Source organism: Corvus brachyrhynchos, unplaced genomic scaffold, assembly GCF_000691975.1.
Source record: "Corvus brachyrhynchos isolate BGI_N302 unplaced genomic scaffold, ASM69197v1 scaffold101, whole genome shotgun sequence".
NCBI lineage: Eukaryota > Metazoa > Chordata > Aves > Passeriformes > Corvidae > Corvus > Corvus brachyrhynchos.
The window spans coordinates 19,015,002-19,034,544 of NW_008237239.1; the positions used below are offsets into that span (position 1 = coordinate 19,015,002).

Genomic DNA, 19,543 nt, shown 5'->3' on the forward strand with positions numbered 1-19,543 from the left:
TATTTTGTGTGTGCCGATTGGGAAATGATTGTCAGAGGTTTAAGCACAGTCTTGGACTGTAGCAGCCTCTCCATTATTTCTGTTTAAATTTAGGCATCTGACTGCCTCTCATGGTAAGCGTCTCACTCATTGTCTTCTGTACTAGCTGAGAAACCAGTACTAATGAAAATTTTGCTTCTGGTGTTCAAAAGAGCCATTTTGAATTGAAAACAAGAAAGAAGAAACTGTCCTCCTAAACTTCTGCAAACTCCTCTCCTAAGTCTGTGCACGTGGAGCCACTCCACAGAGGTCAAGCCAGGCTCAGGGCAGGCAAGACCTTTGAGAATATCACCAGCATCTTGTCATAAGTCTCAACCCTTGTATAACAAATTATTGTGGTTTAGGTACAGTATTCCCCAAGTTAGTGTTCCCACTGAAACACCCCAGACCATGTGCTGCTCACTCACATAGCCCCACTCCCTCTGTGGTGGTGTGGAGAGGAGAACTGGGGACACAAAAAGGTAAAGATCATGGGAAGAGATAAGAGCAATTTACTGGAAACAGCAGTGAGATAAGAAAACAAAAAGTACCAACAACAAGTATTGACAAACTTGAAGTTAAGTTTTTATTTCCTTCTAAAACTCCTTGCTATCCTGCAATTAATACCAGCCTGTTTTCTGGAGGTGGAGGCACTCCCATGTGTAGATGCAACAGTGTCAAAGGCACTCCCCTGCCTTGTTTAAGGTTTTGAGGACAAATTTCCAATTCTTTCTGGAGGTCTGGCAGCACATTTGCAGCGTGACTTTCTTTGTTTCACTGATAGTTTTTCCTATTGGTAAAGAAGGTTGCTTTATGCAGAGCCTAGTTATTTTTCTTTTAAAACCTAGCAAAATAAGGTTTTATCACAATTTATCTCACTACCAATCCATGCTGCAAGAAGTTGCTAGGTCAGGTTTTTTAGTGGTGTGTTCATGGGCTTGTGAGGGAATCGATGCAACTTGTATCAAGATGAGGTAGCTAAAAGAGTTGGCTCTTTTTCAAGTGAACCTGCAAAATTCATTAGGGCACATCCCTGCTGTTGGCAGAAATGCAGAGAGAACACGTGACAACTAATGAAAAAAGGAATCCTGCCTGGTTTCTGGTAGCAGGAAGAGGAAAGCTGAGATCTGAGATATTAGAACACTTGCTGTAGCAGAAAATGCTCCAAGGGCCAGGCAGGAGTAACCAAGGAATAGATGACAGAGAGCTCATAACTGTGAATTCTCTCTCACCCACCAACAGGACATTTGCCATCCAGAAAGGTGCTACTTCAGGCAATTTCAAAGCCTTGTGATTTTTGCAGGTGTTTGAATCTGGATTATATCTGCAGCCTCTAAACTAATAAGCACTCTGAAAGATTTTTACGAGAAGTTTGTTCTCTGTCATCAGCTTGGATGCCTTGATTGCAGAGAATTTGCTGTTTGCTGAAGCTGGAAGCTTTCCTCTGATTTGAAAGGTTTTCTAGGCATCAGTGATAAAAAGTACAGTGATTTTTTTTTAATCTTATTGTATTTTTGGTATGTCAAGTGCCAAGGAAGAACATGATCCAGTTTACCTTACTCTGGGAATACAGTCTCTGTCAATTGGTTTCCTCAATAGGACTTTACCTGCCACAGAAAAATAATTCTGCCATGCAGCTTGGGCAAAGGTTGCTATCAAAAGTGTAAATAGGCTGATTTCTTTAGCAGTTTGATCTTTTGCAAACAACAGAGAAACCTGTCTCAAACCAGGCTCTAAAGCAAATGCCAGCATCTCTAAGTGTAGTTTTCTTGCTGGCTGGAATTAGAAGGCAGCCTCCTATGTACGTTCTCTTTGATTATATTGATCTAGAAAGTTCCTCAGTAAGCCTGCCTGAATGAAACTGTGAGTCTGCCAAGTTTTCTGGCTGAACAGTTTTAAGTTGCCTGCCTTCTGGAAGCAGTGCTGGAACCAGAAGTCCTGCTGTGATGGTCGCAGTCTACCAGGTCACTTGTCTGGGTTGCATGCTAATCAACTCAACCGAAAATGCTGATGGCATTGATATAATCCGTGTCACTCAGGATTGTTGTATGAAACGCAAACACCTTATTCTTGTCACAGAATAGATTCACCACCCAGGAAAAGTAAGACTCAAAAGTAAGACTGAGGTATTAGTCTGACACTTTTATCTCATGCCGTTAGTGCATCAAGCTTTTATGGTGGAGGAAAACGAGTTCAGCTTTCCCTTTACTCTGTCATGCTCTCTGTGTCCTCTTCCTAATTTTCACATTTTCTTTCCCCAGAAACTCTCATTCCACCTATATGACACTTTGAGTGAATCTAATAAGCAAAGTCCAAGTGAAGTGACTTTCAACCTCAAAGAGCAAAAATCCTTTGTGCTGTGAGTATAGTCAACAATGAGAATTGAGTTTGGGTTTTATTTTGTTTTTATTCTTCTTCTTACAGTTTAAAAATAATCGAACTGTTTTGAACTTTTTTGTTAAAGACTTTGAAGTATGGAACATGTATGCCAATCATGCTTCACCTTTGAATGAATTTTTAGGACAGAGTTTATGCTGAAAGCACTGATGAGACGTGACCCACCCCAGTGTGCAGTGTGACTCTAATCTCTGCCTCAACTAACAATGAGATTGAACATTTGGTCAAATGGGGTTATTTTATCTGCCATAAACTCCAACTAGATAAGGCTTGAGTGCAACTGTGAGGGGAAGACATCTAGTAGAGCCAGGCAGAGTTCCAGTTCTGGAAAAAGTAAAAATCCCATGTAGACTGTGTATATAGGTATGAGCTCATGACAAAATCAGTTTCCCAGTAATCCAGAGGAATAAATTAGACTCATGCATAGGATGACATGTTTTGAACTTTGTCATCTTATTGGCACACCACAGAAGTAATGAAGGCTGTTTCTTTGACGTGCTGTGAAACAAGGAGAAGTGAGGCTGGAATCAAGTCCTGGCATTTCAGCTGATGTTTATGTAAAATGAGCAAATAACCCAGGTCAGTCTTCTACACTGGACATTGCTCAAAGGTAAGAGAGTTAAATGTAAGAGAACCTCCCTTCCATGAAGCCAAACCAAGGCAATTACCAGCATGAAAAACAAGGAGAGAAGATTTGGGGGACAGTGGGAAAGTCAAAAACTCTTTCCAATATCAAAATACACATTCACTTTGTAATCTTGTCCTGCAATGCTATCAGAAGGTTTGAGTGTGGGAGGAGAATAGCTATGGCAGAGAGTGACTATTTGTCGCCGTGGTTTGGGCACATTCTGTTACTTCAACAAGGAGAAAAAGACCAGGATAATTCTGAAGAATGATGTAGCCTCCATGGCTCAGCAGGCGAGCTGCTTCAGGAGAGCTGAGGAGTCTATTTTTTTCAGTTGTTTGGGCTGACTGACTGCATCTTGGGCACAAATAGCTTCTCAAATGGAGTGGTAAAAGTGTGGAGATTTGTGGGCTGGCTGTTTACCAACTCTACCGGCTGCAATCTAACAGAGCAGCCATAAAAAAATAGGTTGACAAGTGGAATTCTCCATCCGTTCATTGTCTCTGTGAGATGCTAAATTTATGGAAACAGCTCCTTTGAATGTTTTGTTCCTCTGAAAGCTGCCCTTTTCAAAGACAAAAACAAGAGTTCAGATATGTTTCATTTTTCAAATGAATTTCATATTTCAGTCTTTCTCTTTAATCTGGAATAGAGAAAGGAGAATATCCAATATGTGAACATCCGTCATCAGAATTTGATTAAGTCTCATGGATAATGTGCACTCTTCATGCCAGGTGGAAGGGGAAACTGGGACCAGCTGTTTGAACTCCACACTCCCTTGTGCCATCTTCCAGTTGATGTATAGGATTTACATATTGTTTATGCAAAAACTGATTTAAAGTTGTTTTCACATAGCGACAAAAATTAGGAAATTTTCTTCTCTGGTTACTGCCATTTCTTAGGCACATGAATATTAGTTTAAATAAAGGCTTTCAGAAAAATTTTTCTTCTAATAGTTTGGAAGCAGGCAGTGTCACAGAGTGAATGGAAGTGTGTCAAATCTAGGTTGTTCTCCTTTTTTCCTGCTGTTGATTCTTTGAATCCACTTTGGCAGCTCATTCTCATTCCCTTTCCCTCCTTTTAAGTACCAAGCTGCTACAGTGGTCTGATACCTGTCTGTGGAAGGGAGGTTGGAGAGTGGAGAAGGAAATCCACACTGTTCTTCCGTGGAATACCTGGGAATTTGGTGTGGTATGGAGATCTGATATAGTATTTCTGTGAGTATTTTATAGGGCCTATATATACCTACATTTTTATCACTGACATACTGCTCTACTATAATCACAATATATTTTATAATGCTTTTTTTTCTCAAAGTTTCCCCAGTATTGGCCCTCTAAAAATGGTTTTCACAGGATGGTGTTCCCTTCAGAGAAATTGGGTTATCAGGTCTTGTTTTGGAAGTACCAAATTTCCCACAGATCTGTAGAGGTTTTTGTGGATTCATTTGCATTTAGACAGCCCTCTCCTGTAGATGAAAAGGTAATTTTAAAGAAGTTCTCCTTTTGTTTGTCTTTATGGTTAGTGGAGAATTTGACTTTTTTTTCTTTTTTTGAAAGTAGAAAATGTTCATAGCTTAACGATCCTTTCCTGCTGGACTCTTGAGGTGATAGTGGGAAAAAAGAAGGCCAGTTATGCTAAGGTGTGGGACTACCATATAATAATATAAAAGAGATGGAGAGCTAATGGTATTTACCTGAGGTGATTATTAAGAGACCTGTTCTACATGTTTTGCAGAGGAATTAGACTAAAGGCCATGTTTCTGGTGCATTTTAGCAAAAATCTGTATTACCTCTTGATTTGCAAAGTCAGACCTGTGCCTTGAAGAGGACTGGTAAACTAAGGGATACATTCCAATCAGAATAATCAAATCCATTTAAGACTAATCTTGCCCTTAACATTAGTACCATTTAAATCTGTAATTTTCTTTCAGAATATGGAAAAGGAAAGTTAAATACTGCCTAAAGACATCATGCAACATTTTAAGACGTAACTTATGTAAACTTAGGAGTTTATTTTTGCCTCTTAAGGCTCTGTTGACCATATTACAAGTACTTTAATAGCTCTAAAATATAAGGAAATTCTACCCTTTCTAACTCTTTAATACCTTTAAAATGGTATTAAAAAGTGACACCTTTAAGATGGTATATTGTGAATATGCTTCATATTAATTTAAACATTTGTTACCACACTTTTTTGATTCAGCATTTTTATTTATAAGTAATTCAGGCTAAAAAAAAAAAAAAATTATGAGCACACCTTTGTGTAAACAAGAATAAAAAATCATCAAGAATAATGACAAAGGCTATTGATTGGTTTTATTTTGTCTGTCTAATAATGGATCCTTCATTCTTTTGCTCAGGCTGAAGACAAAAAATGCACTTTAACTTTGCGAGTCTATTTAAGTTAAGGTGCATATACCATTCCTTTAGAAGGGGTTTCAGGTAAAAATCTCGGTTCTCCTGCATCACTCAACTGAATATCAGTACAAGTTGTAGCTGAAAACCTCAGCTCAGCATCTATGTCAGTGGATGACAGATTATTTTTCCAGCAACACCACTGAACTGTACTATTCAGAAGTTGGAAACCATATATACTGTATTTCCTCCTCAAAAAAAGTTGTGCTGTTTCACTTTTTAAAATTTTTGAATTTAACTGCTTTGTTTCTAGTCTGCTCATTTTCAAACTGTTTTCTTGGAGTGTGGAAATGGCTCCTTCAAACTCTGCACTTCTTTTCTGAGCCATATGTTGCCTGATGGATGTCCTGTATGGTCCCATTATTTATAAAATGTGGATTTGTTTGACTGATTCTTTTCTACCTGACTTCTACTGTCTGATTTCTATTTGACCCCAATGGTTATTAAAGCAGATTTATTGTTCTGCCTTTCAATTATCTCCCCAAATATGCAGAGCTGGGTTTTGGTTGGGTTTGGATTTTTTGCGGAAGGGTTTTCCAGGGGTGTTGACACTGATCAATAGCCTTCATTTTATTCAGATGAATTTTCAGTATTTTTCTCTCTCAATCATAATTGAGTTCCACTATCAATATTCTTCATGTCTATTGAGTAAGAGCAAGACTGCATTGCCTATGGTGCTTCTGTAAATACCTGTGCTTATACTGAACCATGTTTCTTTCCAATCCAGCCCAAAGAGGTGGAGCTTAGGTGAGCTTTTACAAAACTTTACAGAGATACTTTTTTTTTTTTTCTTTTCTTTCAGCTGGAGAAAACCTTTACTTAATGAGAAATCTGATTTTCAGCTTTGACCTGGTAAGGAGGAATTGCAGAGCAACACTGATCTGCAATATCAGGGGAGCACGTTACTTCTTTTTGCAAAATGCTTATTGGAAAACTTATTTTTTTCCTTGTGACTTTGCACTATATATTGAAGTAAAGCTTATGTAAAATTTGTTCTGTGTTCTAGGTTGTCTTTTTAAAAAATATTTATTCTGATTAATTATTTCCAAAGATAGCTGCAGAACAGATACCTTGCTCTGTATTTTATTGTTTTTCTTTTTCCCAAAGAAGGGGATTTATATTTCTGCACAGATTTTGAGTTTTCATATAGCTTAATTGCTGCAACCATCACAAAAAGAAGGAAGGTTTTAGAGCACAACTACAATGTTATTTATTTCTGACATGGGCTCAGGCACTTCCTCTCAGTTCCTTGGGAAGTGTCCCATCACTCTGACTATGATTTGCAGCTCCACAGACTTAGGGAAGATGCAAAGGCATCAGTCCTGCATCAGGTCATTGTTTCAGTTATCTCATAAAACGGCATAATAATTGTGTTTTGTGCTAATGAATCACCCTTCTGGCTGTTGGTTACTCAGCACTCAGGCAACACACAAAACATGAGCAAAAGTAATCAGTAAGTAAATATGGGATGAAAAGAAATGACTGTGAGTGTTTTGATTAAAAGGTCAAGTGCAAAGCAGATATGATGACACATGGAAAATATTTTTTCTAAAATAAATAAACAATTAAATTGGTTCCCTAGCCTTCATTATACTGTTGAAATAGCTTAAGCTAATTATGATAAATGAGGCTAAACGTGGTGTGCCTCCTGAGTAAGGATATTCAGACAATTTTCTTGTGACAAAACCCAATGTCAAATTTGCCAAAGCCATTAATCATCACAAAGATGTGTTGTTACCTCTTGCTGATGGGCTTAGGGGTTTATATATAGAGATACATAATATATTTCATAATACATTCTATACATACCTATATAAAAAGGTGTGCATACATCTACTTTTATATATACAACTCTAACGTCACTGCAGTGCAATGTATTTTAGAATGAATGTTTTCTATGGGGGACAAATCGTTATGTCTTCTTTAAACTGGTTATGGGTTATGGCTGAGGTGTACTAACTTTAATTAACTTTACCTTAGCAACCAGCATACAAACCAAAGGAGTAACCCATCACAGAAATATGTCATGGCTAGCACTTAGGAAGGTACATCTGTGATCATGCAATCTGTAGGGGACCTGGGTGATCCAACTGGGACACAGAAGTTGTTGAAAGTTACTCTGGCATTTACGACTCCGGGTTTTTTTACTTAGTACTGTAAAGAAACAGTTTAAACATAAATTTTGGAATATACTTCTGTTGTATGCAAGGGCCTTTACAGTGCATCTCCAAAGTTCTTAATACACCTAAGGAAGACAGAGAAAAAAAGATAAGGAAGGAAAAGCATTCAAGAGTTGAATAATGAACACTGGAAACGCTTGTATTGATCTGATAGCTGGTTTAAATTTTAAGTAGTTGATAGAGTGAGCAATAAAGCAAAATTCGTTAATCAGAAATACGGAAGATCAGAACTTACGCTGAAAATGTGATGACCTGACTGCTGTGGTTCTGAGTGTGCTGAGGGAGGTAATTCCACCTGGGAATTTCTGAAAACTTAGGTACACCACAGCATAGTGTGTCTGCTGTGACTTTCAGGGTAGGACAATAATAAAGCCTCCCAGGGGTATGAGAGCAATATGCAGGTGTGAACATACATAACACCTGTTTATATGTACTACAATTTAAATCCTTCTCCCTATAGCCACTTTGTAGAATATTAATAAAGAAATAAATAATTTTTAAGTCAAAGTCAATGTGACTTATCTATGTAATGTTCTTTACTGGATTTTGTAGCTGTGTTGTCAAACATAATTGCATTTCATATTACATTTATTCAAGGTATCTGCTAGGTTATGTGATAAAAACTCTTCTGTACACCCACATTGGAGCTCAGAGAAACAAAGGCAGGATGGGGAGACCAAACAGCACCCTGATGGCTGCTCCCAGGCCCATCACTGGGCTATGGGACATATTATGGGATGCAGGAGAAAAGCAGTTTTGGATTGCATAGGACTAATTTGGGGATGTTTAGGGGAGAAACCTTTGGGAGGGATGCATTTTTATAATTCCACTATCAGCTCGCATAATTTAACATAATGAAGCATAATTGGATAAAATGCACATTTTTTATTTCTTCTATCATTTAAGTCCTCTTTACTTAATTTCCTGGAATAGATTTCAAAAAAACCTAGTATTTCTTCAGGGTTCTGTTTATTTACATGGAACCCCACAACTGGAACATACTACTATTTTAAACTCTGCTTTTGGCCTTTTATTTTGGTGCAGGAAGGATTAAAATTGCTAATGCATGAACACAAGAAATTGCATTTCATTTTGGAAAGATTTTAAGAGATGTTGGCCCTTGTTCTCCAAGGTACTTCAATACTTGAAAATATAGCTGGGCTTTTAGCAAGACTCTGAAAATCACCTACATGGCACTGATGCATTTAAAAGGGAAATATGAAAGCACTTTATACCTGATTTTTTTTTTAATGTAACTATTCTGTCCATAGATATTTTTGAAAACCTGGATCTGAGGCATTTTTCAAGTTTGTACTCATATTGCCTACTGAAGTGTTTTATCTTTATCTCTCCTTGAAATGATAGTGTAGAAGGGAGCTCAGGTGTTACGAACATAGCATTTGACCCGAAAGGACCAAATCTCCACGTTTTCCTTTTCCTTTTCTTTTTGTTTTTTTTTTTGGAACTCATTTACTTCATTTACTTCTTTTCCTTTTCATGGTTTTTTTTTTTTTTTTTTTGCCTCCAAATCATGTTATTTGCTCTTGGAGCTTCATGGAAAATGCATTTCCCAGGTCCAAGGCCCCTGTCATAACCTCCAGGCTTGTCCGCTGCAGCTTTTACTTGGCTTCTTAAACAGCTTTGGTGTCTTGTACTACAATAACTGTGTGCACTTCTCATCACTGCTGCTTTCCCACTCTTCCCTGGGCTTCTCTCAGGTTTCCCAGAGCAATATGCATCAAACGGTGCCTCTGCTCTTTCAAACATTGTGTGGGTTTTTTTATGGTACAGAGATAAAAGTGGTTTCATCAGACTATAAACACTTTTATATTATTAAAAAAACTTGGGAAACCTTGGATTCAGCTCATGAAATATTTTGGAGTGACCTGGTCCACTTTGAGCAGTGTAATTTCACTCAGAAACCATGCTAACGTAGTTTGAGGAGGTTAAAGGAAATACTTAATCTTTCTCTGTTGTTTACTTACAAGCATTTTGTTATGTTTTCCACTGCTTCTGGGCTTATAAATCAGCATGTGTCCTCTTGACCTTCCTGTGGAGCGATGCCCTCCCAGTCCACATCCTTTTGTTGGACCTGGAATTTTTGTGGCCTTTGACCCAATGTCTCTTCAGAGATCTCTCTCTTAAATTATATTTTCTGCGCTGATGGTTTTATTTTCCTCTTTTCCTTGACCATTTTTTCTCTTCTCTAAGACTCCCTTTCTCTAAAGTTCTAGCCAGCAAGAGCTCTCTCTGCTGGGCCATAAGCAGCTCCTTGTCAGCTGTGTTCCCCAAAGAGAGGGAACCAAAGCACACCAATTCCTACCTTTGTGGGTTCATCAGCGCTTTCTTGCTCTGTTGGTGCAGGTGCCGATTTCCTGTCACCAGCTGAACCCCTGTGACTCCTGGGCCAGCCCCGCCCAGCCCTGCAGTTGATGTTTGTTGTGAAATGATCTTATTTTTCTTCTGACTGTGTCTGATATACAGTGTTCTGGACTAGGGACATGTTGTCTGGTGAAGAATACTATGGGAGGAGTTTGGGATCATCCCCTGCCCCAGAATCCTTGCCATCAGGTGTTTTAGGAGTCAGATCAAAGCACAGAATCACACAAAATGGCTGAGGTTGGGAGGGATCTGTGAGGGTCTTCTGGTCCAGCTCCCCTGCTTGAGCAGGCTCATCATGAGCAAGTTGCCCAAGACCATGTTCCTTTGGCTTTTGAGTATGTCCATGGATGGAGACTCCACAATCTCTCAAGGAATTGTGGAGAAACTTCTTCCTTTCAGTTCTGTCATCAGCTGTGTGACTGCACTTTGGTGTGATGGTGCAAAGCAAAAGGGGAAGGTGCTGCCATCTGTCACCTCCCCTGAAGGTGGGCTGCAGCAGAGAGGATGCCTTAGTGGATTTCCCACCTCTGTAACAAGAAGTCCACACTCACTTATGAATGTGACTGCAGGTTCCTCCTGTGCTAGTCATGGTGCCACATCCCATGGCAGGGCAGGAGAGGTTCCCAGCTATGCACACCACCCTGGGAACAGCCTCTGCCCTCTGTTCAGAGCGTGGGAAGGGAGTGGATGGGGGGCATTTCCATGTCCTAAATCCCTGGTCACCTTCAGTTCCCCACGGGGAAGGTTAAAAGCTGCTGTTTTGGCACCTCAGAAGGAGCCATGGCTTGGGCAGCACCTCTGTCCTGCCCCCACCATGTGGCTTTGTCCTGCCCCTGTGTCCTTCCCCACAGGGCAGGGCTGTGCAGGCTGGGGGATACACCAGGAGCAGCTGGACAGGGAACACAGATTCCCATTTGTGCTGAGGTGCCTCTGCACCTGTGGGCAGCTGTCGGTCAGAGCTGCCTGACAAGAGAGGAGAGGCATCTTGGGGCTCATCCAGCTCTCTCCCTGTCCCTTCCCCCTGAACAGGACAAAGGGAGCCCGAGTGACCTGTCACCCAATTTAAAATTATATTGAATGCATCAGACATTAAAACATATAGAGAAAACCAGAGCAAATATTGTAATGAAATATTTACTGTAGATGACTGTATCTCAAAAGACAGCTGATGATGAAATCAACAGGCCATGTTAAAACGCGTTTTTTTCCCCCTTGAACAAGAATATTTTAAATAGACATTGAATTGTGAAATCAAATATACTTCCTATTCAGTTGAATTCCCTGTTTATCAGCCATTTCACCTACCACGCCATGCACCTCACATACGGAATCAAAATTACCGTCTGCTAAATCAAATACAAAAAAGCAGTGGAACAAGTACATTCCCTAGAAATTCAAATCAATATTAAGTAAAATACATCCAGAACCCAATAGTTGTCTGCTTTTAAATTATTTTAGTTCAAATATAGAGCTCTTTCATATACAAGGCAACTGTATTATTTATTTACATATGTAAATATGCTAAAATATGGATATTTATCTTGCAGTTGTCTCTAGAGATAACCTAAAGGAGCTTAGTGTGGTTCTAAGACTGTCTGATACATTTTTTTTAACACTTAATAACTCAGAAAGGCAACAATATATTTTGAATAACCGTACCAAGGTATTCACTTGCTCAGTTTTAGCTGACACAGTACTGCAGTCTTAAAACACCAGAACATTGCAATTTCTTTTTTCCTTTAGTCTGTATTTGTACAGAATGTACTAGGAGGATTCTTTATTACTTTTCAGTTAATTTCAGAGAGTATAATGAAGAGATTTTCCTTTCAGATCAAAATTTCCATTAGCTCTACAGTTTTAAAGTGTTTGCAGCATCACCACTTAAGGTTGCATACTGTGAGAAGCTTTTCTTTAATAAAAAAGCACCTAAGTGGTAAAATTTGGAAAGAAGGCTCATCCAGGTATTGTTCCTACTGAACTCTATAAACTCTTGTGAGATTCAGTATATCTACTGTTTACCTATCCTTTTATTCTGAGCTGTGTGTTCTACTGTCCTTGTTCACACTGAAGAGTTGGGAGTTCAATAAATGTGGGGTTTTTATAACATAGGTTTCTTTTGAAATTGTACAATACATAAAAACAAACAAACACAGGCATAAAAATATACACAATAAAATAAGACCACTGTAGAACAATTGCATGATGTACAAAAGAGCTTCTAAGTAACACACATGAAGATTTAATTTCCAAAACCAGTTTAAAAGTCACAGAAGAAATATTCCCAAATATCTGGTGAATCCTCTACTTGAAGCTTAACTTTGATAGCAACTTTCTCTTTAATAAACAATGTAATGAATCCTGTCCTGCTTATTTGATTTGTAATTTCAGTCCTTCACGAAGACCATTTTCAAGCATGTGATTTCCTTATCTAAGCTGTCATTTAAGAGCACACGCTTTCCTCTCAGCTCATTACACTAACAACTCTGTGTGCATCCTTTTGTATGAATATATCCTTCCCACCACTGACATAGAGAATCAGTGAATTATTTTGACAGTATACATGTAATATTGAAGTAGAATATGTATTTTTAAAAACAGGTTGGATAATTAAGTAGTAAAGTTTGGGTTTTTTTAATGTATATTAGCTCCTTTAAGTAATTTAGTGCTTTTTAGAACACTTCCTTAATTTCTAAGGGATCCAGTAAAACACACTCTTTGCTTATAAAAAAACTCTCATAGAAATCCTGGATGGTGATCTCTCTCCCTCTGAAATCAGCAGTGGGTCATAATTGTGGAACTTTGTCTCCCTAATGTTTGTATCCACTTGGCTGTTTGCCTTGCTACCCACGAGCCGAATTTGGGGTTGATACTATTATAGCTGGACCTGCTCCATGAAAGTTGTGTCCTGCTGTCCTTGCTGAGGAGAGGTGACTTTGACAGTCTTGTTGAGTGGACATTGCAGCTTTGATATTTCCAACAGGGGATAGGGGCTTGGAAGGATACTGCCGGACATCTGTTTGTGTGCAGCTCTGGAGCAGACTCTTCTGCCTGCTCAATTTTTACATAATGCTCTGAAGGCACATTAAAGAAATTGCTGGGAGAATGTAATAAATCTTAGTCAATTTAAGTGGCACAGTCAAGGCAACTTTTTCTCTAGTAAAGACAAAAATAGCACAAAAGACTACAAGTGAAAATTAGTGCCTCAAAACAATATCAGTTTTGCTGTGGTACCTTTGTTGCCTTCCTGTAAAACCAAAACCTGTCTTTACAAGAAACATCAGGAACTCCCAGACTGGGTTTTGGTATACTGCTGCCTGGGGCAGAATAACAGTGGTGTTTAGTTGTGAGTTTAATTCTGCTTCTTCTGAGTCAGTCTTCCTGTTAAAGGGGTTCCGTCTGGACAAAAGGTTACTCTGAATATCTGTTTGTCACTCTTTTCCTAGCAAGCAAGATGTGTGGCCTTGGAGTTCTCCTAATCTGCAAGCAGGACTGGTGATGAGAGTTTCAACCCCTTTCCTTCAGCCTCATTCCTCTTTCTCTACAAGAAGTGCTAAAATTGTGGAAGAGTCCTGGTTTTGTTCTGGCAAAGTCCATCTCCTTCATATGAGGAGATGTAAGATGGATGCAGAGCAACTCAGAGGCCCAGGTCAGTAAAGGGGAGTCAGAGTTCTTGGCAACGTTACATATTTAAACCTGCTCCACAGGCAGGATTAAATCAGATAACATTTGGAAGATGAACAGCAAGTCAGAAATATAGTTTCTTAATAAGCCAGACTGCTCAGGTAAGGCTTTTCTAGTCTGCTGAGGGTCCTGGAGTAAATTAAGACAAGCAGTCTTTTGAGCAGGATGCTGAGGCAAGTTACTTTGTTCAGCAGTAGCCCAAACCCTTGAAGTCAGATGTGGCTTTCTACAAAACTAATGACATGTACCTCATATATAGAATCAAAATTATCATCTGCTAAATCATATGCAGATAAATAGGATATCACTATCAACTTTTTACCTCTAATGTTACCCTTTACTTCAAATGATACGTAATTTTGAAAAAAACAAAGTAAAGTTTCAAATAATGGGACATATACTTGGAGCTGTGAGAATACACTTATTGGAAGAAATTATCAAATTAAAATGATCCTTAACTATAGACTCTAGGATGTTTACTAATAAAGGGAAAGAAAGTCTACCAATACCCAGAATACTCAAATCTTAATCAGTTTTAACAATCTTGAAATTTTACTGTTTCTGATGTACATTTTACCTGTGTGTGTCAGACATTTGGAAGCAAGTGCTGCAAAATTAAAAGGAGAAGAAAAAACAATATTGAAAATGTTTGATCAATTCCACATTTGATCTTCCTTCTGAGCAGAAGGCTGAAGATGCCCATAAATTAAGATAAACTTGACTGGATACCATTGCTGGTAGTTCTAAATTAACAGATGAGAAATCTGCTACAGCAGCATCCCTTCTGATACCACCTAATTTAAATTAATTGCCTGTCTGTAACTCCGAATCAAAAATTAAGAATCAGACCAAGCCTGCAGTATTAATATTGCACCTAAATATTTAATCCTGGAAATTGTTCTTCCAGAGCTCAGCTTCCAAGGACAACTGCTATGAGGTCCTGTGCTGGCTGTGTATGTGCAATGGGAATATTGATTCTTCTCCACCGAGCCGAGCTGCTCTAAAATCCTTTGGGTATTAAGCTCTGCATGCATGTCCTATACAGACCAGAGAGCTTAACCTGTCGAAATATATTTTACAGCTTCCTCAGAGAATTTGTGATGTTGTATTTTGTTTCAAAGTGAGGATATCCTAGATTTCACAATCCATATGCTCATCATTGATGAGAGTTACAGGTTATTTCCAGAGATTATCTTGAGAATGATGGATAACAATGAAGCATGTTTCTAGGAAGAACATATTTACATTGAAGGAGCTTATCCCAGCTGTGCTGTGTGAGTTCAATACAATCAAGTCCATGGCTGGGATGAAGATATTGATTAGAAGCTCAGTGTGGTGGATCAGGGAATGCATTTCACTAGTGGTGTGTATGGCTTTCTCGGTTATGGATTTGATTTAGTAAGTAAGGGATCTGAATAAGTTGGTTGTGACTTTGATGCAGTGTACAGCATCCCTAATTTGATAGGTCATTAATCTGCCAGGTTTAACTAAATAACAAATTGCGGCTTTTGTCAGCTCCAGAAATAAAACAAGGTGGAATCTGTGCACTCTCAACCTGCTCTTTTTCAGTAATTACATCGTTCAGGTGATCTAAGCTTCTACCTCATGACTCATTCTTAAAATAGCATTTTGAAAGCAGGTATTCAATTCTAGGTGGAATTACATGAGATTTGCTGGTCAGCAGCTCTGTCTTTAAAAGCAGCTCAGTATTTCTGAGAATGTCTATAAACACACCCTGCTGAGAAGGCGTTCCTAAACCTACAGCTTTCTCAGTTTCTGTGGTCCTACTTTCCTTACCAAGGCAGGATTCAGATTTGACAGCAATAATGTTTTGATATAGACCCATGTGATCTGAAAGGTGATTTATTTTCTTTTAAAATTTCAATAGCTTTTGTTACAACAGTTAGATGCATACATGGCTACTTGTTTGACAGATCCTCTGATTTCTCTGAACAGTAAGTGTTAATTTCTGTATGCACAGCTGACCATGGCTGATGATGATACTTCTAAATATCCCTCAGTAACTTTAAATCCTGACCAAAATGCAGTGCAGCAGTGATCTGTTCAAGGGATCGTCAACCAAATTTTCATGGTAATAGGACAATGAAAGTATAACATATTTGGAAGTTCTGACAGGTCCCAGAGCTTTCCAATCAAAGTCACTCTTCCAAACATTCTCCAAAAGTATGCCAGCCAAAATTGCTCTTGCAAAGCTTTGACAATTGAAAGAATTTGTATTTTCTTGAAAACTAAAAGGTGGTGACTAATGACTTTTCTAAATATTGATGAAAATTATGAGGGAGAAAAGAGTCGAAATTCATATGTATATGATATTTAATATCTCCTTGCAGACAAAACGGAGTATTTTTGTCTGAAGACCAGGAGTGATTTGTAAGATTATGGAACTGAACAAATTTCCTTCATTTTTTATAAATTATCTGTCTTATTATTTCCTTGTAACCTAATGAGTTATTATCAATAAGTGGGATAGGTATTGAAAGAATAGCAGTAATGCTAAATAGTGGCTAAGTCTCCTTGCATTTCAAGAGGTCTAAATTTTGTACAGCTAAACATGCACAGTGTATGCAGAAATAAAGAAAAATAAGGTAAGAGAGGTAAGTAGGGAGAAAATTGAATTCAAAGATGAGCATCTAACAAGAAAACCAAATGGAAGACACCCACTTTCTTTATGCTCTTTTTTGCTGGCTAACTTGTTTTTCTAAACTGTCTTTAAGATGCAGATGTAAGTGAGATTTAATTCAGTGAGGGAGAAGGAGTGCATTTCATTATTCTAGGAGAGATTGATCAAAACAAATACTGTACTGAGTAGAAAGCTGGGCGTGGAGGAGGGGCATGATTTCTGGATAAAATGGTCCAAAAAATTTAGAAATGTAAATTCAGTTAGGGGAAATGCATCCCTGTGGTGAGAGCTGGGAGAAGCCCTAGGCACCCTTCAGGCCTGCTTAAGCCCTCTGTGAAGGCTAATTAGCTGCATAGCATGAATTTTCAATTCCGGATAAATATGCATTTTACAAATAGTCTGCAGAAAAAGAATTATTTATTGGACATGTTTGTGAATAATTTGAAGTCTAGGATGAACGCTGTCATTTTAAAAATCCATTAACAGACAGTTTACAAGTGGGTAGGGAATATAAAAAACAAGCTTAAGAAATATTTGTTTAAAAAACACCCTAATATTCCTAGCTGTTAAAAAAAGCTCAAACATGCTTCATGGTAGGGAAAATGAGGACTTGCAGCTCCTTGGGGGGAGCTCTTGTGTGTGCCAGAATAAAATTTTTATTGTTTTATATTTTGGATCAGAGCATGTTTTCCCTCCTGGGGAAAGGAATGCTCTCAGCTTTGGGGAAGTGTGTGGGCAGAGTGAGATTTTCATGGTGTGGGATTCCAGGGGCGATCTCCTTATCCATTTTCTTCCCCTATGGAAAAGTTAGTAAGTTTCTGACCCCCACAGGATCTAAAAGTAGTTCTATAAAAATGAGATGGCAGAAGGATTTTCACTTAATTTTTCCTTTTCAGATGCCAAATGAAGTAAAACTATAGCTCACTAGTGTTACGGGATACAAACATCCAAACCTACTCACAGCCATGCATTCCCACACCTGAGCTTTGAGGAGAGGAATAACACCAATATACTCCTTTTGAGGCTGAATACAGAGGAACTGGGCAGCTCATTTTTCCATAAATTAGCCTGAAAGCAGCTCTTCTACTTCCAGGTACTTATCCTAATTTCTTACCGTAATTAATTCATGGCTCATTTGTACTCATTTGTCCTTGTGCCAATATTCTACAGGTTGCTTAAGTAATTTTTCTCTTCCTTCATGTTTACATACCCAGATATATTTATAGGGAACAGTCATATCCCTTCTTAGCTATTGTTTTGAGAAGCTGAACAAGCCAAGTTCTTTTAATCTCTGCTTGTAAAATAAATTATCATTTATTTTGCTCGAGCACACTTGTTTACTAGGAGGTTATTTTCATTCCAGTCTGTGCGTTAATTATTCCTTGACTTTCTTATTTGTCAGGAGCAAACAAGAAAGAAAAAAATTGTAAAAAACCCAAACAAACCAGGCAATGTTTTTCTGTACCAAAGCAGGCCTGGGACCCACAATGACATATGTAAAAATGACAGCTGGATAAACACATGCAAAAGCTGATACTCATACTGCTGGAGTGCATTTGGGATGGACTCTTTTAATACATAATGGTACAGTGGGTGTTAGCAGGGAGCATTTGCAAATTCCTACCAGGAAATGCCAACTCAGGAAAACAGTCTCTTTTAAAAGCTAAACGGAATAAGTTATACCTTTTGTGTAAGTTCATCAGGGAAAATTTCTGAATTGTCTAACTGTAGAGACTACTTGCTGCAGATACAAAATGATTTCCTTGCTGTATGTTAAGTTTGAAATGACTTGGTGTGAATAAAAAGGATTATCTCCCTTGTGATTAATATTCCAAAACTTGTCTTCTCACAGACATGTTTTATCCCAGAAAGTGACTTGGTTGCAATAAAAGGTATACTATAGAAAATGTTAATGAAGAAAGTATGTTCTGGTTTGTAGTCAAAACTGCTTTCTTTCTATAGGTCAGATGGAAACAAAACATTTTCTAAAATTAAGATTTTCATTAAATTTTCTTTCACTGGCAGTACAAACCTTTGTTTAAACAGCAATGTCCCCTTGTCCTCTGCCAGCTGTTTTTGCCAGTGCTGTCACACCACTAGGGACCCTCTCTCGGAGATCCTGTTTTAGGAGTAGTGGATTTGACTGAACCACAGCAAGAAATGGCACTCCTCGGGTAGAACAGATTTTTGCTCAGTTCTGTTTTGTGCTACCCTACTTCACTATGCAGTGTCATGCAGCTGTGGCAGCAGTGACAGAAATATGGTGACTATTAGGCGGGATCTTCTCTGGAGTTAAACGTGCTGCTTGGCAGAAATTAGTGACAACAGTAAAGCTTCAGGCAAGAGCACCAAAGAGTGGTCTTTTCCTCACTGCCTTATTGCCTTCAGTGCCCTCTTCCTCAGCCCCTAGCTGTGCTTCTGGCTCACCATAAATGACACTACTTTTCTTTTCAAAACTCAGAAACAGGGAGAAATAGGCTTTTGCACACCACAACATAGGACACAGAAAGTAGCCCAGAACCAGAAATAGCAGGATAACTCTGCAAGTACCTGCAGAGTGTCTGTACAAGCCAGAGCAGTTCAAGAAGTAGCACGGCCATGTTTCCCAGCGGTACACTTGATTTAATTGCCTTTGGGTTGATCAGAAGGTTTATAACCTTCACATAAATGTGCCCCACACATGGATGGCTACACTATTTTCAAATGTGTGCACAGCAGCATGCTGTCATGTGGATTTATCAGCCCAAAGCTGCAAAGGACACATTTGTATTCAACAACAAATTGACAAATAAATTTCCAGTACAAAGGATTCTTTCCCGTGAAACTATAAAAGGATGCTGATAATTAGAAATAGTCACACACTCACCTCTTCCCAATTTCTCAAATACACAAAGTAGCTCAAAATAGAAATTCTAATATTTCACAAGTGTAGCCTATGTGTAATTATAATAACACCATATTCATTTAAATGTCATCTATTAAATGTTTTAATATGAAGAGAGTGCAAGAAAGCCTACATGACAATAAATAATGATTCAAGTGCCTCATCTTTACCTGCCAGCTTAGAGGCTTTCCTTAACCTGCTTTCAGATCCATGTTTTTAGGTCATTCCCTTAGATAATTCTTGCTTTTTGTGCCTTTAAGTATTTAGATCCAAGTTTGGTGGATGAAATTCAGGTCAAGACATGGGTTAGGTAGGGAT

The 19,543-nt window shown here is 38.5% G+C and overlaps 1 long non-coding RNA gene across 1 annotated transcript in view; it reads left to right on the top strand.

Annotated features, from left to right (window-relative positions):
- Positions 1–1,982: 1,982 nt before the first annotated feature.
- The window catches only part of LOC108445624, a 21,567-nt gene continuing 4,006 nt past the window's right edge, over positions 1,983–19,543 (top strand). Inside the window, exons 1-5 of the long non-coding RNA XR_001860566.1 lie at positions 1,983–2,377; positions 4,126–4,257; positions 6,260–6,309; positions 13,463–13,665; positions 17,238–17,434. This is a non-coding gene — a long non-coding RNA (uncharacterized LOC108445624). The remainder of the gene's footprint in view (positions 2,378–4,125; positions 4,258–6,259; positions 6,310–13,462; positions 13,666–17,237; positions 17,435–19,543) is intronic.